Raw genomic sequence first — 10,006 nt, 5'->3', positions numbered from 1 at the left:
TTATTCCATACGTAGGTAGGACATAAAAGTGAAACTAAGAGACATTGATAAGAGTGTGGTGGTTACGGGGGTAGGGGGGAGAGGGAGAGGGAAAGAGGGATGGGGAGGGGCACAAAGAAAACTAGATAGAAGGTGACAGAGGACAATCTGACTTTGGGTGATGGGTATGCAACATAATTGAATGACAAGATAACCTGGACTTGTTATCTTTGAATATATGTATCCTGATTTATTGATGTCACCCCATTAAAAATAAAATTATTTTAAAAAATGATGTATAAATATTTAAGTATATATTAGGCATATGCTGTATACGAAATTCTAAGTTCCAGAGGAAATTACATTACATAAAAGGAATACCCAGTAACTCATTTGCTAAGAGATCAAAGAAATCAAAAGGATGGATAAACTTCACATTTGCGATGCTATCTCAAGAGATTAGGGCAATAATGAATCAACTTTTGTAAGCAGGCAAGAAAGAGTTGAAGGCATTTTGGCTATAGCTTTAAGGGAGGGAAAAGCTTTCCAGACATCCAGAAAGTTACAGAAACGAAAGCCCAGGTAAAGTCACTGCTTTCTGGCTCCAGGAAAGTTTGTGGTAAGTGACTTGCTCAGGTCATAGTGTGTCAACAGTATGCTAACAGAGGCTAAAAATCCTGTTTTCTAATCTCTCATTCAATTGAAATATTGGGTCATGATCTTCTATAATTGGATTAAATTGCATTTCTTTATAGAATAGTTTTAATAGCTATTTTGACTATGGCCACATAAGATGCAACAAGCTAAATCAATTTCATCAATTTTATTGATCTTAAGTAACAGTGGTTTAAAATTACAGCCACATACCAAGCCAGCCAATGGCCCAGTCACATTAAACAACTTGCCTATTTATCACACACTCCCTACAGATTTTTTCTCAGACCTGGCATTTTATTGGAATGCATCAATATGATAGTACAAGTTGTTAAAATAGTAAAACATTTCTGTTCTACTTGGTAAATAGTCACATCTTCTACAGACACCCCCCCCCCCAAATGTCCTTAAACACAAGAGCCACCCAGACTTCTCAGGAAGTCTCGCAATTTAATACTTAAAGAGGTCAAACCAGGACCTTGGAGGAAATCTGTTTCAGCACTATGGCCAGCATTCATACTGATTTGTCAGCTCAGGGTGCACCATTCCTTTGATCAGTCAATGTTCATACCACTATTCATTCTGATTGGTCAATGCTGAGGCCAGTTTTATTCTGAATAGACAATATCAGTTGGTATACCAGTGGTTAAGTTTTATACTACTGGTACCTTTTCCCTTCTGTGTTTTGGTTCACGCTTATCTTCCCTGCCTTGAAGCTCTTCTCTATTTCACCTGTTCATATTTTTATCTCATGTCTGTCACAGGACACTGGCTTACATATTGTGCGAGTTAGTGAAACAGCTCTATAAAACTGTTGTCTCCACATCTGAGGTGGGAGCTTGAACTTGAAGTCCATGGGGCAGGCCAGGAAGGCTGACAACCCAAGTACAAGGAAAGATTGAATCCTTGTCTCTCTTGCCTCTCACCTTAATGATGAGTGTCTCCTTCATTAGACAAAGTTCCTTATCATAGAACTAAACATACACACCTAACCCAAAGGTCAGAAAAGCTAAAGAGGGGTAATGGGGAAGTAGAGCGATTGCAGGCCCAGTTGCTGCTGCACACCAACAGGTGACTTAGCAACATGTGTGCGAAACGGCAGCTGCTTCCCTCTGCCTTCAGCAAGAATCTTCCTTGTTGCCCACCATAGACAGAAACAAAGAAGAAAGAGAATTCTGGGGAATGCAGTGCAGCCTAGCCAAGTTGACATATTATACTAAGCCATGACAGTTTGGTATCAAGGCTTAAGTCAAGTTCCATCTCTAGCCTATAGCCCTCTTTCATCTGGCCAGGCTTGAAGTTCTCATTCCCTCCTCTGAGTTCCCAAAGTCCTCTATCAAAACCACATGGCGCATTTAGCATACGCCTAGCATTTTATTTGTTAGTCTGCCTGTTGAATCCCTACCACTAGACTGTAGGCTTCCTAAGTTTAAGCTCTGAAGGTGGCTAACTGCCTGATGCATAGGGAGTAGTTTATAAAAGTTTATGAAATGAATGAGAAAATTATTGAACAAGTAATCAAATGTCTGGCCTAACACAAGGTGCTGTGGGAAGAAAGATTCAAGGATGGTATATGCAAGGTATACTACAATGTAACAAGTCATCCTCAAAACTCAGCAACCTGAAACAACAGAGTGCACAATTTCTGAGGGTCATGAATCTGGTAGCAAATTCACTGGGAAGTTCAGGAAAACAAGACAAGTAGGTGTTTACTGAAGTCACAAACTATTGGCTGGGGCCATAATCACTTGAAGGGGCTACAAGCTCAGCTTCCAACCTCACGTGGCTATTAGCAGGAGGCTTCACTTCCTCGTCACATGGGCTTCTCCTTGGGGCTGCTTACAACATGGCAGCTGGCTTCTTCCAGAGCAGGGGATCCAGAAGAGAGGGAGGTGATGCCACACCCTTTTCTCACCTCCTCTCAGTCATACATACTCAGTGATTTCCACCTTATTCTGTTAGTTAGAAGTGAGTCATTCAATCCAGCCCACACTCAGTAGGAGGAGATTATGCAGAGCATGAATACCATGAGGCTTTGATCTTTAGGGGCCTTCTTAGAGGCTGCCTTACATGGGTGGAAAGAAATAAATCCTTAGACAGAAGGCCATGCCATAGAGTTCTTTAGCTGAGCTCAAAAGAATTAAACTCACTTCCCACTGTATAGAGTCATGTTCTTTCTTTTTCCTTAACTGATTTTCTTGGTCTTCTCACTGAAAATAAGCCTTTAATGTCAAGCCAAATATTGGACTTGGAAATACTTTCGAAGAAGAACAAAGGGAAGGAATCCAATTTGGATCTCATCTTTCTTTACTAAAATAATTTCCTTTGCTGCAGCCAAGTCTGATTTGGCCTCTAGAAAATACTGATGAGAGAAGTAAACAATTTTGATTTCATACATGCACACACAGACACGCAAACACACAATCCTGAGTTTGTCTCATCAGATGATTATTGTAACCTAGTCTAGGGAATTCCAGGCAGGCCCCAAGTGCTTGAATAAGAATACTGTAGATATATTTGTGGAATAGTTAATATAGCCAAAAATTTATTGATTACTTACTAAGCACCAAGCACTGTGCTAATGGCTTTGCATGTGCTACCACACCAACTCTCAAACAACATTAGGAGGTAGGTATTATTATTTCTCCAGTTTTTTACAGATGAGTAAACTGGAGCATGACTGAGAAAGAAGCTTAGAGAGATTTCGTGCCTAAGCTCACATAGCTGGCTGGGCCAGGACCCACACTCTACATTTCCAAATGTCTCATTCCACCGTTGTCACTCGACTCCCGTGAGACACACTAGGTGCTAAAGTAGGCAGTTGTGATCCTTGCCCACTTTGATCAATAACCCTTTCAGGTATTATTAGCCCCATTTATGGATGAGAAACTTAAAGTTCTGAAAAGACATGACTGGCTTTAGCCCACACAGTTCATATAATAGTAGCCTAAGATTCAAGCCCCATCCCTGTCTGAATCAGTCTACATTCCTACCACCTGTATTGCCTCCTTACTCAGTAGTTTTCAAACTGTAGACCATAACCCATTAGTGCACTGTGAAGTCAGTTAAGTGTGTCCAAGTTAGCATTTAAAATACTAGAATAGAACATAATGGAAGGACAGGGGAGGGAAAAAAAGAAAAAAAAGGGAACGAAAAATATTAGTGATAGTATCCTACATAGTGACAGTAAACATGGCTTAGGAAAAGTTTTATTTCAGTATGTACAAATGTATATATGATTGTGTGTGTATGAGTATGTGAGTGTGTTAGCATGTAAACTGCATTTCTTACTTTGGTTGCCATTAAAAGCATTTGAGAACCTTGGCCCTTGCTACTTCATCTGTTTATAAGTTCACTAGCAACAGCTAGTGGTTTTTTGTTTGTTTGTTTGCCTTTGTATTTTTCTGAAGTTGGAAACCAGGAGGCAGTCAGACAGACTCCCGCATGCACCCGACCGGGATACACCCAGCATGCTCACCAGAGGGCGATGCTCTGCCCATCTGGGGCGTTGCTCTGTTGCAACCAGAGCCATTCTAGCGCCTGAGGCAGAGGCCACAGAGCCATCCTCAGCACCCGGGCCATCTTTGCTCCAATGGAGCCTTGGCTGTGGGAGGGGAAGAGAGAGACAGAGAGGAAGGAGGGGGGGGTGGAGAAGCAGATGGGCGCTTCTCCTGTGTGCCCTGGCCGGGAATCTAACCCGGGACTCCTGTACACCAGGCCGATGCTCTACCACTGAGCCAACCAACCAGGGCAACAGCTAGTGGTTTTAACAATAGTTCACCTTCATTGTGCACGTTTTCTTCTGATCTTAACCACTTAGAAGAGGGTGGTTATAATTCTTGATCCATTTCCTAGTGTCCTTTCTGCTAAAAATAAAGTTATTTTTAAAAACCATATGCTATTGATTAACCCAATCTCAGTTTACTAGCTGTGTGATCTTTGGCAAGTTTCTGATCCTTTCTAAGGGTAGTCTGAACTGAACTATCTCCATCTTTAAGGGGAAAGTATGTGCTCACTTGTGTTACAAAGATTGATTGAGATTATTTGAACTTCTTAGAAGAGTGCTTGGCCCAACAATCATCAAGTGAGTAGCAGCTATTACTAAGTTATCTACATAGACTGGAGGAATCTTCACTGAGAGTTTCGTGTTTAAGGAAATAAAAACATCAGAAGGGAAACTGATTCTTTTCCAGCCTTGAACTCCTCAATCACATAAAAACATAAATTAACAAAATAGATCTTCATTCTTTCAGTTCATTAGTCATCAAACACTTAAAGAATGCCTACTGTGTGCCAGAGGCTGGGTAAGAGTTTTTAAAAGAAAGACCCGGATTTATAGATGCTCCTTAAAGTTGGGGCATAATAGCAAACCCGAGTGATAAATCACCCTGGCACCTTATTTTATGATTGCAGACAAAAGCGATCATCACTTGACTCTTACACATAAGCTCTGTCAAATAAACTTCAGTGATAATGGCCTCATTTTTTAAAAGTGCTGTCTACCTGGCATTCTATTGATTGAATCTGAGGTCCTCACTTTCCATTTTTATAGTCTGATTCCTTCTCTCTACAGGCCATAGCCATGAGGATTGATTTTCCTTTTACATTGTCTTTTCTTCTCTCCAATGCCTAGATCCCTCTTTTTCTCTTCCAACCTCTCCCTCCATCCCTGATTCACTTCCACTGTTCTGCCACTTACCTCTAGCCCTGAGCTATGGGATCAATGTTTGTTTTCCCTATGAGAGGTGATTTAGCAAGAATCAAAACATGAGTCTTAGGGGAAAAGCCGCGGTACCCCCAGGACACTGGTTTCTAATTCTCTGCTATGATTCTTTGCTTTGAAGTGTGGTGCAGGGTACTTCCCACACACGCACACACACACAAATGCCTTTCCTTACTTAAGCTGCATGTATAATTCAGCACCTTTTCCCAAAGGGCCGTATATAAAAGCAGGGTCTCAAAAATTTTGTTGACTTTGACTGAACATAAAAATGATAATATTTCAGTCTGCATTTACCATGAAAAAGTCACAAACAGTAATTTTTATACTTGTGTGCCCCTTTAAGTTTTACAAAATATTTTCACATGCATTTTCTGTTATTTCACACCCCTATCTTATGCCTCCACTGCTTCAGAATACCAGTGAGAGCAAGGATTGCTTGAGGCTACAAGAACCCTGTGAAGTAGACAGAGCAGGTATTCTATCTTATTTCTTAGACAAGGAAACTGAGGCTCAGGGACATTGTGTATTATCCGATGTCACTTAGGGTCTTACAGTGCAAAGTTAATGTTGGAGTGAGATCTGTGGCAGCTAACACTTGTCAATCGCTGCCCAAAGCCTGGACATGGTCAGTGCCCAGCACACCATGGTTTGAGTCCAGTTGCACCATATCCAACGGACATGAGCCTTCAGACAGAGCCTCTTAGTGCTAGAGCTTGGGCCACAGTCAGCCATGTAATGACAGAAAAACAAATTTCTCCTTAGACTCTTCCAGGGAAGCTTTGCTAAGCTGCAACAGCTGGACAATGTTCATTATTAATGTTTGTCAGCATGATCATGACATAGTTTCACTGTGGTGACAGGGACTCAGCTCCAGAGTTCTACAAAATTAAAGCACCTGGATTCCAGTCTTTCAATGGCTCTGAGAGAACCCAAAGAACATGATCTGAAGCCTAGTGGGCCTTTAAGCAAGATGTCCTCCCCCATCAGGATGTTATGACCAGGCCTTCAGCCATGACAATACCCTCAAGAACCCTACCCCATGACTCCTCTTCTATCCATCATGGGCAGCATCCAGAGCACAAGTTCATGACTTTACTAAGGTGGACTAAGGAGAGACCAGCATGCCCTCCCCTGCCATGACTCACTCTATGGCACTGACAGTGTGAACAAGATGAACCCAGTCCCGGTGGTGAAGGCTAGAGCTGCACATGTCATCAGGAATATTCTGATTACAAAGCCGACACAGAAGAGCATTCAGTGTTATTAACAAAAAGCAAGGCTGAGGGATGCTGACAGCACACCCACAAGGGCCCTCCCACCAAGGAGATCAAGCACATAGCTTTGAGGCACAGGAGCACCTCACACTGGTGGAGAGAGAACAAGAGGAGAGAGGCAGCCTGCATTGGCCCAGTGTCCCCCAAGCAGCCTCTTCACTCCTCCCCTAAGCAGAAGCCCAAGTGTTGGTACACTCATAGTTCTTCCACAGCCTTACCTGGGAAATCTCAGTACCGTGAATTCGAAAAGTGGGTTTGGATAGCTTTTTTGAACCAAGATTCCTCCAGAAGCCTGATTTGGGTCTTACCACCCAGGCCTACAAAGGGGCCCAGAAGCCCTCTCCAATGAAACTGATCCAGATCCAGGTCACCTGAATGTCTGAGTATCCAGGAACATTCAAGCCACCCAAGATAGACATTTTATTGACAGAAGGGAAGAAACAGTTGCCACTGGCCCATAATCTCAAACGTGAAGGTGCTCATGCCTACTGGGTTCTGCAGCTCTTTCTATTCCAGGGACTCTGGAGAGAGGGCGTTCTGTTCTCTTTTACCTTGGCTTTGAAATAGGAGAGGTATATTTAAAAAGAAACTTATTAAACTGAAGCTAGGTCTGGAGACATCATTGGCTTCTCAGAAACATTAGTGCAAAGCTTGTTCTTAAAGCACGGAAGAGGCCGTTTTGTACTGATTTAATTTCAAGTCAGACTAAATAATCTTAGCAATGATGTGGGAGGGAACCTCCTTATCTATTTTTATATAATTTACCCTAAACAAGAACTTTCTTCATTGTTCATTAGTTCAATAGTGTTAGGCTTCTTAATTTCTTTACCACTGTCAATGCCCCTACAAAACACAGGCAAATCTTGAAGCAGAGGTGGCCACTGGCTAGTTTAGATAACCTTGGCCCTTTCACCCCTGTGCGGGTGCTCTGGCCTTGCCGGGTGGAGGCACCTAAGAGCTGGTCAGATGTGGCAAGGATTTCTTTGCTGAAGCTGGAGTCTCCTTGCCCTCTTAGTAGTCATAACGGATCACCTTTCCCGCAGTGGGTTCTTACCGTGGTCACCCCCCGGGCCGGTGCTGTCAGAGGGTGCTTCTCTTTCATGTGTCACACAGAGCAAACACCAGTCTTACATATCCTTCCTTTAAAATGTGATTAATTCAATTCTGATCTGGTTGAAACTTTGTAAGGGGAAAATTTAGGGTACTGGCTTTGTATAGACAAAAGGGTGCTAAACTTTTTTGAAGTAAAGAAAATGATAACTGCAGCTAGATTATATTCTTGAGGATCACATGAAACTAGTGTCACCCTATTTTGGTTTCCTTGGTCAGCCCAGGGGCAGAAATCTTTTTTTTTTCCTGGAGGATAGAGGAAATTAAAATTTTTCAATATAATTGCCTTTTCCCCCAATGAGCCTCTTACCTTTATGCACATGCATGCCTTACTGAGGAAAGGGAATGGAAAACTGCCTGTTTCATTTCTCCCCACTAAGTACATGTTTAGTCATTGTCTTAACCATTGTCTCAAATGCCTATAGCTTTTCAGATACCCTGTCTACAGAACTAACTAACCTTTCCATAGAGAGACCCTGGAGCCTAAATCTATAAGAACAGTTAATTCGTTTGTATCTTCTGTTATGCCTGTATCTCTTACTTGTTCTGATAACAATTCTTACTACTTTCTCAAAAAAAAAAAAAAAAAGGAACCTGAGGTGTCTACCCCTATCCCAGCTTTTTATTTACCCACCACATTTCCTACCAGCAAACAAAATCCATTGTTATAATTTCACACCATTCCAACATAAATATTATTATCTTCATATTACAGATGAACAACTTTATCTCTTTAAATCTAAGACACCATTAACTATAAGGACATACCGTTATTTTCTGTGCCACTACACAGAAAACAAAGCAGCCAATTAAATTGGGATAGGCCATTAATCGAGGCACACTTCTGATTTTAGATAGCAGAATGTGAAAATGCGTGTGTCTTAGAACTGATGGAAGGAATAACTGAAAATGTGGAGAAATGGTATCATTTTCTGAGAATTAGAAGTGTATCCACATTTAGGATGGTGAATGGGACTGCATAAAGAACTGGCAGCATCCTGTGTTCTTCCTAGAAAGCTAAAGGCTGTTGGGTCTCAGGGGGCACAGCTGCAATGGAGTGGGGGTTGGGGGGGACTGAACACTTCCCTTTTAACCGATGAGGTAACAGCCCACATGAAAACAATTGCACTTGTTATGTGTAATTCATGGGCTCAACCGGGACCATGCATTTATTCATCCATTCAACAAAGATGTACCCGTTCTATGCTGGGCACTGTTCTGGAGATCTGGGAGTGGTGACTGAGTGAACAGGTACAGCCCTGTCTTTCTGGAACCCATGGAACTACCATCCAGGTGCATGATTTTGTGTAAATTACTTTTACTTCGATTTGCTGGTTTAACAAAATGTAATAGTTAACTGATAAGGTTGTTGAATGTTACTAGTTCCAGATTTTGTTTCACACAGATGTTGGCTAAAAGAAGAGAACTTCCTGAACAAAGAGGCAACAATTCTACATCTCACAGAAGGAAATGAGGAAGGTTTCCTGACTGCATGGACATTTTGTGCAAAATAAGACCCAGATGCATTGCTTCCTCCAGAGAAAGGCGTGGAAAGTTCAGTAAAACATTCCAATGTTCTTAAAGTCAGAGGTAAACATGGACTTTGTAGAATCCCCCAATTAGAGAGAGTGAGGAAGTCTGGTGCAAAATGCTGTTTTATTGGCTAACGCATGTGCAGACCTGTTCAAGTTGCAAAATCAGTGATTTCTAGTCCTTTTTGGGAGAACATTTTTGCCCGTTTGCCTGGGCCTGCACATGTGTTTGCCTGTCTTCCTAACATTATTAACATTTATATCAAATGGAAAAAAACTTATAATTGCCAAGACAATTTTGTAAAAGAACAAGGTGGAGGACTTACAAAGGAGGGCTAATAAATTTCCAGATATGTTATAAAACTACAGTAATTAAGATGACATGATGTTGGTGTTGAGATAAATATAAATCAATAACCTGGAAATAAATTCTTCATTTATAGACAATTGAAAAGGATTTTACAAATCATGTTGGATATTGGATATCTGTATGGGAAAAAAGTTAAACTTGACCTTTACCCTGCATATTACACAGAAAAATTAACACAAACTATGTCATAGACCCAATATAAAAATAGAGAAAAAGTTAGGGGGAAAGACCTTTATAACATTAGGTTGAGCCTTTTTAGAGAGGACACAAAACACTGAAGCTATAAGAGAAAAAATTGGTAAATTGAATTTGACAAAAATAAAAAATAGTTCCCAGTCAAAAGACACTGCTAAGAAAATGATAA

This window comes from Saccopteryx bilineata, chromosome 2 (assembly GCF_036850765.1).
Source record: "Saccopteryx bilineata isolate mSacBil1 chromosome 2, mSacBil1_pri_phased_curated, whole genome shotgun sequence".
In the NCBI taxonomy this organism is placed as follows: Eukaryota; Metazoa; Chordata; class Mammalia; order Chiroptera; family Emballonuridae; genus Saccopteryx; species Saccopteryx bilineata.
This window is presented reverse-complemented; position numbering follows the sequence as displayed.